The 20,352-nt window shown below is 38.9% G+C and overlaps 1 long non-coding RNA gene across 1 annotated transcript in view; it reads left to right on the top strand.

The window, feature by feature from the left end:
* The window catches only part of LOC133094813 (uncharacterized), a 399,443-nt gene extending 388,538 nt beyond the window's left edge, over window positions 1-10,905 (top strand). Inside the window, exon 4 of the long non-coding RNA XR_009701509.1 lies at window positions 10,793-10,905. This is a non-coding gene — a long non-coding RNA (uncharacterized LOC133094813). The remainder of the gene's footprint in view (window positions 1-10,792) is intronic.
* Window positions 10,906-20,352: the final 9,447 nt, after the last annotated feature.

Raw genomic sequence — 20,352 nt, 5'->3', positions numbered from 1 at the left:
TGGAGAGGATGTGGAGAAAAGGGAACCCTCCTACACTGTTGGCGGGAATGTAAGCTGGAACAGCCACTATGGAAAACAGTTTGGAGGTTCCTCAGAAAACTAAAAATAGAGTTGTCATATGATCCAGAAATCCCACTCCTGGACATATATCTGGACAAAACAATAATTCAAAAAGTTATATGCATTCCTATGTTCATACTAGCACTATTCACAATAGCCAAGACATGGAAACAACCTAAATCTCTATTGACAGATGAATGGATAAAGACGATGTGGTACATATATACAATGGAATACTACTCAGCCATAAAAAATAATGAAATAATGCCATTTGCAGCAACATGGATGGACCTGGAGATTAAGTGATTATCATAGTAAGTGAAGTAAGTCAGAAAGAGAAAGACAAATACCATATGATATCACGTACATGTGGAATCTAAACTATGACACAAATGAACTTATCTACAAAACAGAAACAGACTCACAGATATAGAGAACAGACTTATGGTTGCCAAGGGTTGCAGGGGGGAGGAATGGAGTGGGAGTTTGGGGTTAGCAGATGCAAACTAGTATGTTTAGAATGGATAAACAACAAGGTCCTACTGTATAACACAGGGAGCTATATTCAATATCCTGTGATAAACCATAATGGAAAAGAATATTAAAAAGTATGTATGTATATGTATAACTGAATCACTTTTCTGTGCAGCAGAAATTAACACAACATTGTAAGTCAACTATACTTCAGTAATAATAATAATAAAGAAAATGTCTCTCTCTAATTGAAATATTAATAGAGTGTTCTTTACAGCCTCTGAATTAAGATTATAGTTTCAAAACTGTAATCATCACCAAGCTTTCAGAGGATAATGACTGTAAAACTCATAATTATGTGATTGTTGTGATCATTGTTAACCCTCACACAAAATGTGTACTTCTCTAAAAATTTTTGACGGTTGAATGACTTTACTACATATTCATATTTCCTGTTCTTTCAGTTTTGTACTGCATATGAAATCATTCCAATACAAAAAAGGTATTCATTAAGGTTTCTGTAATTATTATGTATTAATTATTATTAGCAAAATAATTTGGTTATTATTAATTAAAATTATTTTAGCATTTAAGTTAATAATTTGACATGAAACTAAGGTGACCAACCATCTCGGTTTGCCTAGGACTTTGCAGGTTTTAGTCCTAAAAGTTTCACATCTCAGAAACCCCTTAGTCTGGATCAAACCAAGGTGATTCATTGTTCTAAATAACTCACATTGATAGGTTTATGGTACTTTTGCAATTTTAGTTGTGTTATAACCTTGCACATACACCAAATAATGTCCTTATGCCTGACTGGATCAAGAATCCCATTTCCACTTAATTTAATTGCTGCATACATAGCCCTTGACAATCATCTAAGCCAACCTCCTTATTTTACACATAAGAAAACTAAGCCCTAGAAAGGGACTGTGCCAGTCTGTTGACGAAGCCTACACTAAGAAGCTACACTATATACTGTTTGAAGGCAGAGACCAGATGGCCGTCTCCTAGCCCAGCACCCAGCATGTAATCAGTACTCAGTAAACATTTTTTGAATGGATGAATTGAATCAATTAATAAATTAATGTCTCTATATAATTAGAACACATTATATCATGAGCATTTTCTTTATATTATTAAAAAGTCTTTAAAACTATAATGCTTTATGGCTGTATAATTCCACCAGTCTTCTGTTGGTGAGAAATAAGGCCTCTATCAATTATTTGCTAAAACATATGTTATAGTAAACATACTCATTAGAAATGCCCATTTTGGTTATTGAACTATGGATACATAAACTATAGCTTGGATCATCAATTTAACATATTCAATTTTTTCTGTTTTCATTACTATTTATTTTTAGACAGCCAGGCCTTACTAAAAAATAAAGGGTTATTTAGGTTTTTTGCTTCTGTGTTATAAAGATTTTAGTTGATATGTTTGTTTTCAATTATTTGCTCTCCATTCTGATTTCTCTTTTGCCTGTATAATAATAACTAACATAAATTAACATAAATTAAGTACTTACTCTGTGCCAGGTAATACACTTAGTAATGTTTCTTATATTGAAAGAGGCAATATACTATAATAGTTACAAGCTAGAGCTCTTTATTCATGTTACTAAGGTTTATATTCCAGCACAACCTGTATGGATTTGAACAAGTTATTTAAGTCCTCTTTGTAACTGCATCTATACCATGCGGTTTGTGAGGATTAAAGAGATGTTTATGTGCCTAACATATAGCAAGCATTCACTAAATATTAATGTATTAGTAAATATAATGCTAGCTGCTGGAACAAATAAAGAACCCCAGGAGCTTAAATAAGGCAAGTTTATTTCACACTTGTGTAACAGAATGTGTTCCTGGCTGGGTGGCCTCCACATGGTCATTCAGGGTGTAGGCTGCTTCCATCTTTTGATTCTTCTTCCTCTATTTCTGTAGACTCCTTCCCATTCACACAGAGGATGGGGAAAGAAAGACAGAAGAAAGGCCCACACAGGAAAATTTTATGGGCCAGGCTAAGAAATGGCTCACATCACCTCCACCTACATTCTATTGGCAAGAACTCAGATACATAGCTACACCCAATAGCAAGGGAAACTGGCAAAGGTAGATGAGGTGTGTGCCTAAGAGTAGAGGAAAGTTTGCAACACACAGCGATCTGTATTAAATATACAGCAACATATATTAGAAATACAGCAATCTCTCTTACTGTTGGTTCTCATCTTGCTTAGTCCTCATAACAAGTTGGACAAGGTAGGAGAGCGAGGACATGACGGACTCAGGGTCATACAGCAAGGAAGAGGCCATAATTACAGCAAACAAAACACACATAGAACAGCTGCTAGACAGGGCTTTCCAATTCTTACTTCCTTTTTTAAATTATTATAAAATTTTAAAATTGAAGTATAGTTGATGTATAATAGTATACGTTACAGATGGACAATATAGTGATTCACAATTTTTAAAGGTTATACTCCATTTATAGTTATTATAAAATATTGGCTATATTCTCCTCTCACTTCCTCTTAAAACTGTTCTTGGTGGATGGCTAACCTGATTACCCTCACCATATTGCCTTCCCGAAGTTCCCAGAGAACTTGAAGCACGGAGAGGTGACTGTCAGCTGCCCCAATAGCAGCTTGAACTCCTTCTTTCATTGACATCCTTTTTCTTTCAGTAACCATAAAACTTTAAAGAAGTTCAGAATATTTCCTCATAAGAAAATGCTTAGAGACTACTGCACTGGAATTCAGTGCCCCTATTACCATAAATTTAATATCCACATTTACTTTTAGTCCTAGGGGCCTACCAGGCTATAAGAGAAAGATTGTCAGGCAGAGTAGACACAAGTGGTTTATACACATCCTGCAGAAACACGGAAGCTCACAGAATTTCCCTACATTTCATCCAACACCTTCCTCTGTCCAGTTTGTCTGCATTTTTGACTGCACTCCATTTTATAACAGAGACGTTCACACTTTATATCTCTGAACATGTTAACAGTCTCTTCTGGTAAAACATTGCCTGTATTCCATTTTCATGGATAACTAACTACTGTCCTACCAGACCGATCATCTAATGAAATCCTTATTTCTCTGAAGTTTGATTCACATTGTACCCTTGAGTCTGTATACTGCCCAAACCTTGCACTGTACACAGTCTTTTGGAAAAGGGACTTGGTTTTTGAGTTTTGTGACTTTGGGAGACGAAAAAACCACAGAGAGATGTGCGATATGTAAGCGGTGACTTAGGCTTGTCGTTAGAAACGAGGCTGTATTGCAATTCAGTTCAGCAAGTACCATAGGATTTGAGGGCTGAAAAGAACCTTAGAGATAATCTGGCTCAGCCCTTTCATTTCACAGATGAGCAAACTCAAGTCTCAAGAATGCTAACATTTCCATGTACCTCAAGAGCACCTGAGAAGTTTGGGTGGATTTAAACCCTTATCCAAGGTCACACTGCTGGTTAATAGGAGCACTAAACCTAAAATCTCGTTCTTTGATTTTTAGGTCAGGAATCTTTCTCTAGCAGTAGTATAAATTTAACTGGGATCCTCAGGCCCCCTAGGATTTTGTGGATATACCCTCAGGAGTCTGCTAGGTAAGAAAATACCTATAAGAAAATTTTATTTGTTTGAATTCCAATAATAATCTGAAAAATTAATATAAGGATATTCTGAATCATTTGAATAGCATCCTTATAATTGAATGAAGAAAAATGCCATCTAGTGCCAGTGTTTGTGTTTATGTTTGTGTTTATGATCACGTTCATGCCAAGCAGTACCACTTAAAGTATTTGGAACTAATGAGAGAAAAATGGGGTGGTTTCGATGTAGAAATGATGTCTTCTCACCGGGTAAAGGCCACATGATGTCTCAGCACATTCCAAGAAAGAAGGTTCCTGAGAAATTTCATGAGTTAAAAGTGAGGGGAGAAAAAAAAAGGATAAGAGAACTGAATCACCCCACAACAACATGGAGTAGTGTAAACTAGAGAGAGAGAGAGAGAGAGAGAGAGAGCGCGAGAGCATGAGTACCATGTTCACACTTAAAAAGGTGACTTAATTTTAGGAAAAAAAGGGGAAAAGTTCAACTCTTACATAAAATTGATGGTTGAATTTGAGTTTAACTGGTTTGGTAGGTTTTTTTGTTTTTTTCTAAACAGTTTTATTTAGCTATAATTGCTAGTATGAGTTGAATTGTGTCTCCACAAATTCATATGTTGAAGTTCTAACCTCCGGGACCTCAGAGTGTGACTTTATTTGGAAATAAGGTCATTGCAGATGTAACTAGTTAAGATTAGTCATTCTGGAGTAGGGTGGGCCCCTAATCCAAAATGACTGAGTCCTTATAAAATGGGGAAATTTGGACATACATGCACATGGGGAGAGCACTAAGTGAAAACAAAGGCAGAGATCAGGGTAATGCTTCTACAAGCCAAGGAACACCAATGTTTGTCAGCAAACCACCAGAAGGTAGCGGAAAGTCACAAAACAGATTCCCCCTCGCAGCCCTCAGAAGGAACCAACCCTACCTACACCGTGATCATGAACTTCTAGTTTTCAGAACTATGGAAAAATAAATTTCTGTTGTTTAAACCACTCAGTTTCTGGTATCAATACTTTGTTATAGCAGCCCTAGCAAACTGATACAATTGCCATATAATAAATTGCACATATTTATAGTGTCAAATTTTGACCTCTGTATACACCCATGAAACCATCATCACAAGCAAGATAATGAAAAAATTCATCACCCTCAAAGGGTTCTTTGTGCTTTCTTGTATTCTATTCCTTCCTACCCTCTGTGCCCTCCTCCTTGCTGCCCATCCCTAGGTTCAGTAAACTCACCTGCTTTCTCTAGATTAATTTGTACTTTCTAGAATTTCTTTCACTCAGCATAATTATTATGAGGTCCTTCCATGTTGTTGTGTGTTTTAATAGTTTGTTATTTGCTGCTGAGTAGAACTCCATTGTGGATATACCACAATATGTTTATTCATTCACCTGTTGATGGACATTTAAATTGTTTCCAGTTTTTGCCTATTACATATAACACTACTCTGAGTATTTGTGTTCAAGTCTTTATCTGGATGTATGCTTTTATTTCTCCTGGGTAGATACCCAAGCATGAAATGACTACATCATATGGTAGGTGGGGGTTGTTTTTTTTTTTTTTTTTTGCTTTTTAAAAAGTGCCAAACTGTTTTCCAAAGCGGTGGTACCATTTTTTATCCCCAGCAGCAGTGTGTAAGAGTGACAGTAAGCCTGCACATTAACGACTCTTGAAGGTGAATGTTTTCAGGGAGGTAGGGAATTTTAGATGCTCTCAGAAACCACCCTGCCTATTGCCTTACACCAGACTTGACTCACACACTTAGATTACTGGCCTGTTTGGTTTTGAAATGTACAACCTATGATTTATAAATTGGTTTAGAATTGGCTATTCAAATGTATTATTCAAATGTTACTTGTATATAAATCTCTAAAGAGTCCTGGACTAAAGACAGAAGATATAAATGTGCCAGTGACCAGTCATGTACCTCCCAGTGTGCCATCTGCCAGCTTAAATGTGCACCCTGAAAAGTCAGAGAGTAAAGACATCTGTCCAGCCTGCCTCCTCGGAAGGTGTTTTTTTGGATCAAGTCAAACTCTTCAGCGAAGCACTTTGCAAACTCTGGAATATGTCAGCCATTTTCTTCATGATGCCGGGAAAATGGAAGGTTCTCTGAGAGATGGGCTTCCAGCATGAGGTTTCCACGGACTGTGACAGCCTGCATGATGTGGGTGGTATCTAATGTAGAGTGTGTCGGCCAGCTGCTCCTGCTCCCTTCCCCCTCATTCCTGGGCAGAAAAAAAGGTACCAGCAGACGCTGGGACAAATAACTAAATGCCCTCTGGGGCAGTTCCTTTTGAAATCTGAAAGGAGTTTGGGATTGGAAGACAGGAAGCAATTTTCTCTGGAATTTTCCCTATCATAGTTAAGATTTTGTTTTAATAAGGAGAAGAAGAAGGAGGAGGAGGAGAAGGAGAAGAAGAAAAATATAGCAGCTAACTCTTATTAAGCATATATTATGTGCTAGGCATGGTGCAGTTTTTGCATGGATTCCATGTAGTTCTTACAACAATCCCATGAGATGGGTAGGTATGATTATCACTCTTGTTTTTTTCAGATAGGGTAATTGAGATCTTAACAAGGGTAGATAACATGCCCCAGGTACCAGAACTCATGCTCTTAGCTATGATATAGTATATAATCTCAGATTCCGTCTGTGATACAGTACTATAATCTGAAAGACCTGCACCATTTTGGTCATATTGACATAGATACACCTTTTGGAAAATTTTTTTTAATTAAAAAAAAAAATTGATGTAACATTCTAGGAACTGTCCCCAAATATCTTAATACTTTTGGAAAGGAGAAATCTGAGGAATACGAATCACATTTTATTAGAATAATGGAGACAGTCACAAAATAATAAGATTTGATAGTCTACAGCAGGACATTTGAAAACTTTTGAAATGTAAAAGGAAACAATATTTTCATTTGTAAAACTGGAGCTTTTTAAAAAGTGTGCAGGAAGGGCCAGACAAAGGCCACCTAGGTGATTCTTAAGGACTGGGCAATTGAATGGGATCTGGTTTGCCAAGGTCACTTTCTGGAACATCACTTGGTGAGCCTATCATGAGAATTGGATTCTAAACTCAGCTTTACCACTAATAGCTTCACTTCTCTGAACCCCAAGTTCTTTGTATATAAAAGAACTGATAGAATCAGAACTGATAGGCAGCTGATAGAATCTGTAGTTGTCACATTTTCTTCCTCCCAGAATTCTTTGGTTAAATAAAATCATAAGGAAACACTACATCAAGACATAAAAGCAAATTTGTCTGGGTTTTTGGTTGCAACCACCAAATCTACTGTAGTCAGTTCAGGTAGGAAGAGCTTAATAAAAGGTACAAGTTAGCCTACAGAGTCTCTGGAAGGCTGGACAGCTGGGCATGCATATTTCCCATCCAGGAACAAAGCAGCTAGAGAATTTTCCACCATGCCCCTATTCTGGTGGAAGCCACATTGTCACTTGCCCATCACTTGATACCTACCACACTATAGACTGGAATCCAGAAACTCTACACAGCTCTGCCTAATGATGCTGCCATTGTCCTTGCCAGAAGATCTGAGCCCCCAGCCTATGGCTGCCTTTTCATGTAGCTCACTTGTACCTGTGTGTTGCTTGACTGAACCCAGGCACTGTGCAGGACAGGAGGCCAGCTAGAAAGGGGTTGCAATACGTGCTGGGTGGGTCAGCTCACAACATATGCCATCAGTGCTCATTGAAGATGAGCAGGAGCCCCTATTTGACCGTTACCTGTCACTGTTCCTTGATGGGACCCTGTTGGCTGGTCACTCGCTAATCAGGCTCCCAGGGCTCTGTAGACCAAAGGTAGAAAACCACCAAACTAGATTATTTCTAAGATTCTCTCTAGTGTTAAAATTTCTTGATTCTATGCATTTCTAAGGTTAAATTAGAGAAGTTTAAAGAAGTATTTCCTGTAGGATTCAGCTAATTCCAATATGTTCTCTATAATTATAGTAGTTAAGGATATTATACTCAAGGAGTATGGCTTCATCTATATTTACATTTTGCTTGATTCCCTCAATTAGGTATATTGGTACAAGAACATCCAATTCACATAAAAGGAGAGAAAAGGGAGGGCAAGGGAAAGAAAGGAGGGACATTTGACAAAGACGTGGGATTTTTTTTTTTTTCAGAAGGGCATATTTAGGGCCTTTCGAGGGAAGCATTTTTAAGTTTGCAAATACTTGCAGATGCAGGTATAGGAACACTGCTTACAGTGTTTGGCACAGGTTCAGATCTACAAATTCCAAGCACAAAGTTTCAAAAATCAGAAGAAAGAACAAGCAAACTTAATCCACCTTAAATATACAAAGATCTGTTTACATTATCTTTTACTCCCTAACATCTGTCAGTTACCAGAAAATAACTATTCTGGTTATTATATGGACACCCCAAAGACAACAGAAATCAGTGAGGTACCACATTATTACGCATGGCATGTACATCAACTGTATGATAACATGGAACGTACTATGTCCTTGTGCCTAAGAGCTTGGCTTCTGGATTCAGTCCCGTTAGAAGCTTTAGTCAACTTATCCACAGGATGGGAATAATAATAGTAATAGTGTCATGTTGTTGCAAGTATTAAATGGGCTAATTATTAGCACATTGCCTGAGACATGAGAAATGTTTTCTAGAACAGTCTTTGGTGCACCTACCTTGACCTTTGCTCCTTTGGAAGCCCAGTTGGTGTTGGCAGTCGAGCAGTGATTTGGGGAGGCTGCTGCCCAGGAGAGGAAATGTGGCTCCACCAATTGATCTTCTAGCAGAGAGAGATGTGATATTCATAAATGTGCAATTGACCCCCAAGTCCTCTACCATCATCAAGTTGTAGAGACAGAGCTCTCCCTTGCTTGGAACCTTCTTTATTTCTTTAAGATTGCCATTACTGTTTCTTACAGACTGATTTCATCTATATATGATTCAGTAAACGCTGATGAACATTGACTAGAGGCAAAACACCATGGTCCATGAACTGGGAGGCTGGACAAACATGGACACAAATTCAGCAAATATATGTTGAGTTTCTACTATGTTTAGGGGCTATTTTTGGCTCTGAGCTTTAGCTAGGCCCTAGGGGATCAGATGTAGGCTGTGGTGGGGACATGGGAGAATGATGCTAAAGAAGCAGATGTTAGGATTGACTCTGCCCCTACATATGTGGGAAAACTACAGGTAGGGTGACCAACTGTCCCAGTTTGCCTGCAACCGAGGGGTTTACTGGTGCACAAAATTTTTCTTTTTCAAACAGAGACTGAGTGATTTCCCAGGATGCAATATTTTGGTGCCCAAAACCAGAAAGGTCAGTCTAGACCAGAGTGAGCTCGTCATACTAACAGGTTTTATATCCACTATTAGGCAGCCTCTCTACCTTGGAGGACTTTAACACCCTGCAACTAAAATGAGAAACTCTGCGCTGGGAGGTAGCTGTGATGTGGTCCAAAGTGGTCTGGAGTGGGGTTTAAGAGAGCAGATGAGACTCTGGCCCTAGCTCTTGGTATTGTGATAACCCTTGACAAATTAATTACCTCTCCAAACCTCAGCTCCCTCATCTAGAGAAGCAGGTATTGTTTAGATACCTACCCTCTGTGTGTTTGAATAGGTTAAATGAGATAGTACACATGCCTAGCACAGAGAAGAAATGCAGTATTTTAAAAATTTTCTATCTTCAATTAAGAAAACATACTATCCTGGCTTAAAAATAAGAAATTTCATATACGTGTGCTGGTCTGCATTAAGCTTCGTCATTTGTGCTTCATGTACTGCCCTGGAAATTCTCTTTAAATGTTTTCATTGGTTGAACTCCAAGTGCAGGTGTGAACTCTTTATGTCTTGGGTATCTTTTAAAAGCTTCTAGAACTTAGCATGGTCAAATTTTGGGAACACAAAGTGCTGCAGTTACTTTGTCAGGCCCCGGAGATAAAATATGCAGCAAATATTTATTTTTTATGTGTTTTTTAAAATGCAAGTCTACCATGATGAATGTTATTTTTATATAGATCATAGGAGCCAGCTCAGATCATATCCTTTTGAAGCCTCCCCCCTTACCTAAGTTATTGCATCTTAATCCCTTTATCTGCGTGATTTCCTTGCCATGTGCAAATTTAAGGGAAAGGTAAGGTGCCAGAGACAGGACAGATATATACATTTTGCCATGTAAAGTAGGCAGAAATCTTTCTGTGCCATGAGTCTGAGAAAACACAGTTGAAATGTCAAAAAAAGAAACAACAGGCCCAAAACGGAGTTGCCTGTGCTAAGTCCCAAGTCAGCAAACCAAGACTTCATACCCAACCTAATTGCAGTTTCAGCCTCTCCCAGGAATGTGACCTTTAATCAGTCAATCTGGAATTATCTGGTCAGTATTAATGAGGTAATCTGCCTGAAAGCCCCCTGCCTTTCCCCAAAGGAAGGTGACCTTGCCTGAAACAATCCATTCTTCACTAGAATAGCTTCCTTGCCCTGCCTCCTTCTGCCTGTAGAAGTTTTCCATTTTGTACAGCTCCTTAGAGCTCCTTTCTATCTGCTAAGATGGGATGCTGCCCAATTCATGAATCATGAAATTAAGCAAATTAGATCTTCAAATTTACTCCGTTGAATTTTGTTTTTTAACAGACTTGGTGGCAATGGTGGAGTCGAAGGAGACTTCCAGTGGCTTCAGGGACAATGAGAAACAGAGGCATAGTAACCGCAAACTCTTCTGAGTTCTGTCTTTCTCACCATTTCTGAGGGCTGTGGGTAAGTTCTTCTTGGTTCTGAGCTCTGTTCTCTTTGTGTCAAGCTCCTGATCTAACTGGCTTTGCAGTGCAGGGCAGGTCAGCATGAGTGAGCAGATGGTCCCATCCAGAACCCAACACCCTAGCCTTTGGTTCAGTCCACAGTTTTCCATTTGATTGGAAAACCTCAGCCTTTGGTTCTGTCCCTAGATTCCACATTGGGAACTGCTGGCAGTTTAGTCTGGAGTTCCTCATTTGTCTGGAATCAGCCTGCAGTTCCCTTTCTTTGGGATCTGCTGTTTCAGTTCTTTCCCCAGCCCCCAGTTCCATCGGAACTGCTGTTGGTGTACACAGGGGCTTCTATTGGCCATTCCACAGTAACATCTCCGTGATAATGCTGGTATGTTAATGTGCACCTGAAGTAGAGGCTATTGCTAATGGGCATCTCAGAAACCAGAAAGCCACAGAAATGTACACGAGTCAAGCATTTAAAAGGTGTTAGAGTGCTCACCCCTAACACACCCATGTTAGGTTAAGTTGGTCATGGAATGGGTTAGATTGACATTGACCTGCCAATCTCGAGAAAATTTCTGTGCAATGAGGTACACTGCAAAACATGACACAGTTTCCCAACCCAAAGGCACATCCCTTTTAGGTATTAGTTTGGCTCCAAGAGACCCAAAGGTTTAGCTAAAATAAATAAATAAATTAACGATAATAAAATGAATGCTTAAGTTCCAAAGAGTTGGGCATGCCATCTCTGGCACAGGTGCTTATTTTATGTCTAAGAACTATGGTCCCAGAAGCTATAAATATCTACAGAAATGGCAAAATCTTACTAAAGACAATCTAGTATTACAATGGCCATTATGGGGAATGTTCCAATTAGACAAGATTGTTCATTTAAGAAGTGCAGTTGAAAGCAAGGGTTCCTGAATTAAACAAACAGAATGGGATACCTATTTTAGTTGGTGTGCAGAAACATCCAAAAGGCTTCAAGATTCCAAAATAGCCTCAACGAAAAACCTGTTGCAAAAGACTAATGGAAAATTAGAGACCCAAGAGGTACCTAAAACTGATGCTGAAAACTCGGCCTGTGTGCACGGTGCTAAATCAAATCTCAGAGACAGAGTTTTGGGTAAAGTAGAAGAGAAGAGCTTTAATGCTTTGCCAGGCAGACGGGGACACAGCGGGCTCCTGCCCTCGAAAACTGTGGGTCCCAACCTGGGAGGATTTGGTGGGAAGTTTTTATAGCAATGGTTCAAGGGTGGGGTTGCTGATAAGATTAGGGTGTGTGCAGGGCCTGCACTCCTTTAGTCTGGTCTCAGGTAATCTCTTGATGAGCTTCTCTGGTTCCTTTAATGTGGCCTCAGGTGGTCTTCTCTGGAATTAAGAATGCTGACATCTTCCATTCTTGGGAGTTTTAGTTCTATAAAGAGCTCAAAGATATTGTTATGTGTATCGCTTGAGGCAGAACCAGGACCCTGCCCCAAGGCTGCACTGTTGTTTCTTGACTGCTCCTCCCTTGTCTCTGCGTCCCCTCCCTTCCCTGATTAGCAACTGTTTGAATCTGCCCTTTGGAACGCAGGGAAGGTCATGGAGGCTGGACTCTGCTCCCTACAAACAAGAAACAGGGGACACAGAAAGGCTTCCGTGCCCAGGAGCCCCACAGGGTCCTGCTCAGTTTCAAAACAAAGGCAATAAAACTGACACAACTCCTCCGGCTCCCCTCTGTCCTTTACCAGGGTGCTCATATTCTACTAATCCTCCACCTAAGCTGCCTTTCAACTACAAAGAGACTATTAGACAGCGGCCTTTTAAAATAACACCACCTGAGGTTTCAGGAGGTCCTCTTTAGGTATCTTTCACTCCTCTTTTACACACCGAACTAAAGGCCATAGTTAAAGAATTTTCTAAACCTAGGGAGGATTCCCAAAAGTTTTCTGAAGAGTTTAGAGGTTTTATCAGGGTGTATGACCCTGGGTTGTCAGATCTTTGTCAGCTTGTGCACATGCTGGTAGGACCTGATGAAGCCAAAAAATGGATGTGCGAAGCATAATGACATAACCCTGAGGAGGAGATCCTCAGTGTTCAACATGGTCCCCTCATGGACCAAAAAATAAAGCTCAAGAAATAGCAACCAATCTTTTAAAAGCCATTCCTAAAGTCTTCCCTACCCACATTGGTTGGTCTATTATTCAAACACGTAAACAAAAGAAAGATGAATCTGTTGCAGATTTTAAAGTCTGTCTGGAAGCTCTTTTCCTAAGGCGTTCCAGGTTTCATTCAATAAACGAGGTCACTCAACCTGCTCTAGGTGCCCTGTTTGTAAAGAAATTATCTCCTGAGATAAATGGACTAATAAAAGGGCAGAAAATAGGATGGAAGGCTGCTGGTTTGACTGAATTCATGACCATTGCTGAGCACTTTGCAAGTATTTTGGAACAAGACCACAAGCAAAAATCTGCTAAGCTATTGGCCTTACAGCTACAACAGCTCCAAGTCCTGACACCCCCCAAAACAACACCTGGGCCTTCTACATCACACCCTCATAAGCATCATCAAAATGCTGGCCCAGGGACTGATGTCTCACTTGTAATCAGCTGGGGCACTGGGAAGAAAAGTCCTCAAAGGCTCTATGAAGAGTCTTCAACATCATCTCAAATGCTCCCATTTGTCCCCCTAAAGGAGGGCCCCCCTGTGGGCCCCTTCAAGAGCTGATGGGCCTCTGAGGGACACTCTGGTAAACTGCTACCAGTTATACTTTTAAACAGCCAAGGGAAAACTAAAATTAAAATTAAAAAAAAATCTTGCCAAGTTCTGGTGGATATCATAGCTATACTCTCTACTTTAAACCCTATTCATAGCCTGCATGTTGTATCCTGGAAAACCTGGCAGAAGTCAGTAAAGGGTGGGAATTCTTACCAGAGTCTGCTCTCCTGAATCTCTGTCTGTAATACCAGGTAGACAGAGGAAAAGAAAATATCTTTTGCATCCTTTTTGGGGACACCTCTTGAAGGGGAATTATTCAGTATTGCCAAAATTATTTAATTATTTACTGTTTGTCCTGGCTAAAAAGTAACAAGATATTTGAAAGGATTTTTTTGTTATGTTTTGTTTTGTTTTAAGTAGCTCTGGCATCAGAAGTTGGCCAAATCTCAAGCTGATATTCAGAGCCTGATAGAAATTTTTTTTTTTTTAAAGCCTTCTCCCCTAAGCTAAAAGAAAACTATGTACCCAGAGGGAAAGAAAAACCTTCTGAAGCTTTTGTGAAAGGATTTACTAAAACATTCCAAAGGCAAACAACTTGTAGGTGTTGTAAACATTCTGGCCCTAGGGAACAAAAGTCCATATTGGAGGATCCTGCATTCTTTCTCTGTGCCTTTGAGATGTAAATGTTCTACCTGGTCTTCACCTAGAACTCTTATCTTCTTTTTTTTTTTTTTTTTTATCTAGGCCATCTCCTTGAAATGAAAACTTCAGGGAGGTAATTCTTATCAGAAGGAAAAAAGTAAAGGGGGAAAGGTTATTTTGAAACTTAGGCGAATGGAAAATCTTAAGTGTCTTCTTCACTACTATTAATAAAAAGCTTTAGGGAATTCCCTGGCAGTCCAGTGGTTAGGACTCAGCACTTTCACTGCCAAGGCCTGGGTTGGGGAACTAAGATCCCACAAGCCATGTGGTGCGGCCAAAAAATAAAAATAAATTAATAAAGATCATGCTTTCTCAGTCTTTCTTCCTAGCTGAGTTTTCTGCAGTCCTCTGTTAAATACAGATGTTCTTAAGGTTCTATCTTTGACCCTCTTTTTAAATATTAAAAAAAAAAAAAGCTTTAGCTATCTGAGCAGGTAACTTTAAATTTTTCCAACTGCCAGAAACGTAATTTGGATCCAACCATTTTTATAACTAGTGAATTTTGTATTATTGTGTCTGATTCATGGCTAAAATTTCTAAAGAGAAGTTATAAGGTGTCTGTTTGTGTCTGTCTATATGTTTATCTGTATCTATGTATATGTGTTGTAGGTATATGGTGTTTTCTACCTCTGGATGATATTACTATAATTGATTTGAAGAAGAGCTCTATTTGATTGGCTTGAAGAGAATTAAGTGCTTATATAAATTAAAGATTCCTAAAGCTCTTGGAAATATAAAAACATAACTCAAATTCAAGTTCTCATGATATAGGATTAATCTTTAGTAAACGAAAGCTAGTTTAAGGTTTTTGGTTTAATTAAAACAGGCATATCTTTAGAGTTATCAGCATTAAATATAATCCTTTCATTCTGTCTGGGTTTACTGATTAAGTTCATGTTATCTCCTACAAAATTTGTTGGCCAGAAAAATAACTTAGGATGATGATTACCTTTGTATAATGTCTAATGAAGTTTTTGCAGGTAATCGAAACATGATTGTTAAGAAAAAGTGGTTTAAAGATGTAATAGATGTAAATGGAGTAAGAGTTTCTAGGTGAACTTTTCACCAGGTTCCAAAGTCTTTTGGTTACTTGTAACCTTGAGGTTTTGCCAAGTTAATTTAAATGATGAGTTAAGTCAAATTTACTGAATATCTAGATTATCTCCAAATAAAAAACTGAAACATTACTAAAAACAGGTTTATACATTTTTGGCTTCCTTTAGCAGAGGAACTAAAGATATTTGGGTCTAATGGTAAACATGTTTTGTGTCACATTGGAAATGTACTATGAGGAAAATATACTTTTAAGAATTATGAAATGTATTCATAAATTTGTCAGTAACAGACTATTCACAACTGTTTAATGCCATTAGAAAGAAAAAGGGCAACATCTCTAGTATGCATGCAAAGTAGGATTGTGTTTTTGGTAAGAGAAGGAATGAGAAACAGAGATGCATTTTTTTGAGGGAAAAGAAAGTTATTTTGTCCTAATGTGAGACTGGGTATTTCAGAGTAGGAAAGAGGAAAAACAGAACAGAATCTGAATGTTAAAAAGAAAGTTGTAGAAGGTTTGTGGGAAAGGAGTCTTTAGAAAGAAACTTTAATGTGTGGACAAGCTGGCTAAGATTGCAAAGGATCCAATTACATTCTTGAAAAAGCGAACGCCTAGATGGCTGGTGTGTAATAGAGCAGTGCCTTTTAGGTTACCTAACTGTGCCCCTACCTCTTCACAGACAGACCGAGACATCTCACTAGTCCACTCCCTTGAGTTTACATCGTTGAGTTAGGAAGAACCTCCCAGGATGCTTTCATAAATCAGGGTTTGCTTTGGCAGTTCTCTAATTCCCTGGTTAGGAGTAAATGTAAATGAGGCTATGATCAGGAGCCTCTCCTTAACTCTTCAAAGTACTGCGGAATCCACCGCTAAAACAATAGCTACCCAAAAAAATCCTAGGAATCTCTGGCCAAAGTCGTTCTTGGTAATAGGACAGCCCTTGACTGTCTTTTAGGTGAGTAAGGAGGTATCTGTGCTGTGGCCAACACCACCTGCTGTACCTGGATTAACACTTCTGGGGAAGTTGAAACTCAGTTTACGTTAGATCACTGAGCAAGCCACTTGCCTTAAAAAGGTGACTCCTTCAACAGGGTCTTTCTCTGACTTATTTGATTTTGATTGGCTTGGGCCTTGGGGATCGTGGCTCTGAAGTACAGCCCAGATATTAGAAATTATCCTGCTTATAATAATCATAGTAGTTCCCCTGGTATACTGTATTCTCTCAAAATCTTTAAATGAATGTTTGCAGGTATTAATCACCAAGAAAATGATCTTAAGACTGGAGCATCAAAAAAGGAACAAAGAGAATGACGAATTAAAAAAAAAAAAAAAAAAGAATGAACCGAAAGTTATGACTTGTGAATACCTCAGAGATTTACCAAAAATGTCATGACCTGTGAGTACCATATGGTGTATTAGCAAAAATTGGGAGAACACAGAGTGGTAGCTGAGAGTGGTGCTAATGTCTTCAATTTTGATCACATCTGTCAGTGAAGCTGCGAGCCTGATCAAAAGGGGGGAAATTGTTAAAAAAAAAGAAACAGCAGGCCCAATATGGAGTTACTTGTGCTAAGACCCACGTCAGCAAACCAAGACTTCATACCTAACCTAATTGCAGTTTTGGCCTCTCCCAGGAATGTGATCTTTAACCAGTCAACCTGGAATTACCTGGTTAGTACTAGTGAGATAATCCACCTGATAGATGCCTGCCTTTCCCAAAAGCAAGGTGACCTTGCCTGAAACAATCTGGTTTTTGCTAGAATAGATTCCTTGCCCTGCTTCCTTCTGCCTATAAAAGTTTTCCACTTTGTACAGCTTCTTGGAGCTTCTTTCTGTCTGTTAAGATGGGATGCTACCTGATTCATGAATCGTGAAATTAAGCAAATTAGATCTTCAAATTTACTCAGCTGAATTTTGTTTTTTTGACAAAGCTAACAGTGTGGGTTCTGGAGTTCATAAGCAGCAACAAGCCAGCACATACAACCCCACATTAGACAAATGGAGATAAACTTCTTTGTAATTTCTAATTCCCTGTTAACCTAATAGTTTAGTCATTCTTATCATTTAGGAAACCCTAAAGAGCTTTCTCTTAAAGTACCAGCTAGGAGAGAAAATGTCACCCATTAGCAGCTAGCTTGACTCTTCCTGTATTAATTCCCCATTTCTCTTTATCCAGCCTCCCTCCATCTCTTTCACATTAGGCACTTTCTGCCACTGATTTTATGCCAGAAGTTCGGCGTATTGACATATGGTGTTGTGCAACGGCTGTGTTGGTCTTCACATTAGGTGTCTTCTCCTGATGATTAATCAGATGTTTCAGATGCACTTATGACTCAAGGCACCATAGATTCTGAGAGATGGCTCATCACCAGGTTTTTGGGATTATTCCCTAAAGCAAGCTGGAGAGATCTAAAATTGTATAACTAGAACCATCCTCTTCTGATGCTTGAAGGGTGTTCCTGAGTTTGTGCCCATAGATTATGAGGTCATTCCCAGTGTTTTATTTTTATAATAAGATCTGAGAAGGGGGGAGAGTTCAATAGAATGTTTATAATTGCTAAAAGATGTTTATAATTGCTTAATGTGACCTCAGGCTGCATTAAAAGAAGTATTGTGTTTAAAGCAAGAGAGGAGAAGTTTTAGCAGCTGTCTTCAGCTTAAATTATTCATTTATTCAACTAAAAAGAATGACACCTATTCTGTGAAAGACATTGGGCTGTGAAAGATACAAATATAACAAGTAGCATCCTGAGGCAGATATAAACGGTATTAAATGAGAGTTCTGTGAGGGGGCTGCTGCTTTTCTGGTTAGGCTCATGGGGCTATCAGAACTTTTACTACAGCAAACCTGTAGAACAAAGGTGTCTCCAGGAGGCTGCCTGCTAAGTGAGTAAGATGACCTGGTGGGCCTGTGTCAAACTGGCGAGCACATGCCCTGTTTAAAGTGGGCAGCTGCCATTCAGTAATGTTAGATTGTCATCTTGTGAGAATATGGTTCTGGTTCTGCCAAGAGAAACTGGTGATCCAGAATTTTATGTGAAACATTTCATTTAAAAATATTGTCAAGATGGTAGCTGATTCAAGTGATTAAAAGCTCCACAGAACTCTTACATGCCCTTGGGCTACATTCTACTCTTGGGCTTCTGATTTGTACATTCTGCTCTCACCATTAGAGTCCCCCCAGTCAAGGTATATTTGCCAATAGTTAGAGGGGTTCTTTAACTTGAGACTTCAAGTAAAGACCTAATTGGATACTGCAGTAAGAATGACTCAGTTTACTTAATGTAATCAGTAGGTGAAGACAAATGAGTGACATATGCATGTTTTATATAATTTTGGTGGGGGAGTCGGTTCTTCACTCACAGTGGAAAGTTTTAGCATACTCAACAGCCTGTGACCTGAAAGCATTTCACATTTCCACTGGGACAGGTGAGAGGAATAAAAACTCCTAGACTCCATTTGCTAATTTGAGGATGATGAAAGCTATTTCTTTGAGGTTTCTCAGTGTGGATTTATGATGACCTCAGACCAAATTCTCTGTTGATGCTTTGAACCTCTGTCCAGAGCATCATATACATTTCAAAGGAGCTTGCCTTCTCTGTGTCCTGGTGAAAGAAATGCATGTGCTCAATTAATGGGTCACTGGCTCTTGAGTAACCTCTGGGGTTGCCTGGATGGAACCTCTGTTCCTCATGAACTATAATCAAATTCCATCTCTTTACCTGCTGCCTGTATCATGCCAAAGATAGAGCCAGGATTTGAACCCAGCTGTGTCTTAGTCTCATAGCAACTCCATTGCCAGCTATGAAATATCCACGTGGCCTGTTTAGGTCTCAGAAAAATTACTGTTATATTTACTTTTACCCATAGTTAATTTGAGTTTGGATATTTTTAGCAAATACATTTAAACTGGGAAGTTAACACTTGAGAGGCAAAGAGTTAATACAAACCCAGTTTTCTATTCACTTTAAAATTGAACAGGAGTACAGTTGACATCTGTGTGTTTAGGCAGATTAACTGACATAACTAAGTAGAAATCCTCCTCTTTCTTCTGGAGATATGGTAGTTGGATCTCTGCTGTTACTTTATGAAGATCTAGATTGAGGCTTGAATAAAGAGTCCATCCAGGTTCCTGGGCTCCTGGAATTTTTAGGAAGTTATTTAGATCTGATCTCATCAAAATGGCTTTGTTGAAATGTGTGTGACCCCGATAAAAGCTAGTACTCTATGTAGTCCAGTCCTCGTCAGTGTTGCCTTAGAAGAAAAATACAGTCCATAAATCAAAAGTACTTTAGACACTTTGAATCTTTTCTGAAATCTCTTGAATAATGTCAAAGCAGATACAGTCTGAAACGCTCATCTTTTTTTCGTTAAAATTATCTTTTTCTAGTTTTTTCAAATATCTCTCAGAGCAGTAGCTAAACTTGAAATTTTCTTTCTCTCCCCACTGTCAACACTCCAACCTTTTTCTTTAAGTTTAAGCGGGTTCTTGTTTTTAATATCTTATCCCTTTTCATTCTACCACTTGCCATGTTGTTTTTTTGTTGGCTTTTTTTAATCTAGCCGTTAACCATCTCTGTCTAGCCATTGCCCAGAGTCTCCATCACAAAATCCCAGGAACCAAGCTATTAAAGACACAGTTCTCACTGGATGACTACTGAGGAAAGCAAGGCTGGGAATATTCACCCATTAATAATTTTTGCTCTGCTCTGTCACATATAAAAAATACTATATGTAATTACTAAGGATTATACATAACAGATACGCTTGGACATGCTTTATCCCAGAGCCCCCTTTTGCACCCTCACTGTGGACAAGACTGAAGAACAGCATGAGAATCAGGAATGGTGAGAGATTCAAGTATGTGGTGGGAGGTGAGGTTGGGTTCATGGGTGGACTGAGCATTAGCCCTTGGTTGAAACTCAGCATAATAAATATGACAGTTTTGTGGATGATTTTCTTAAAATTACATTTGGTGACTTCTGTTTTGA

This window comes from Eubalaena glacialis, chromosome 7 (assembly GCF_028564815.1).
Source record: "Eubalaena glacialis isolate mEubGla1 chromosome 7, mEubGla1.1.hap2.+ XY, whole genome shotgun sequence".
Taxonomy (NCBI): Eukaryota; Metazoa; Chordata; class Mammalia; order Artiodactyla; family Balaenidae; genus Eubalaena; species Eubalaena glacialis.
Note: the sequence above shows the minus strand (reverse complement) of the source record. Positions and strands in the feature narration are given on the sequence as shown.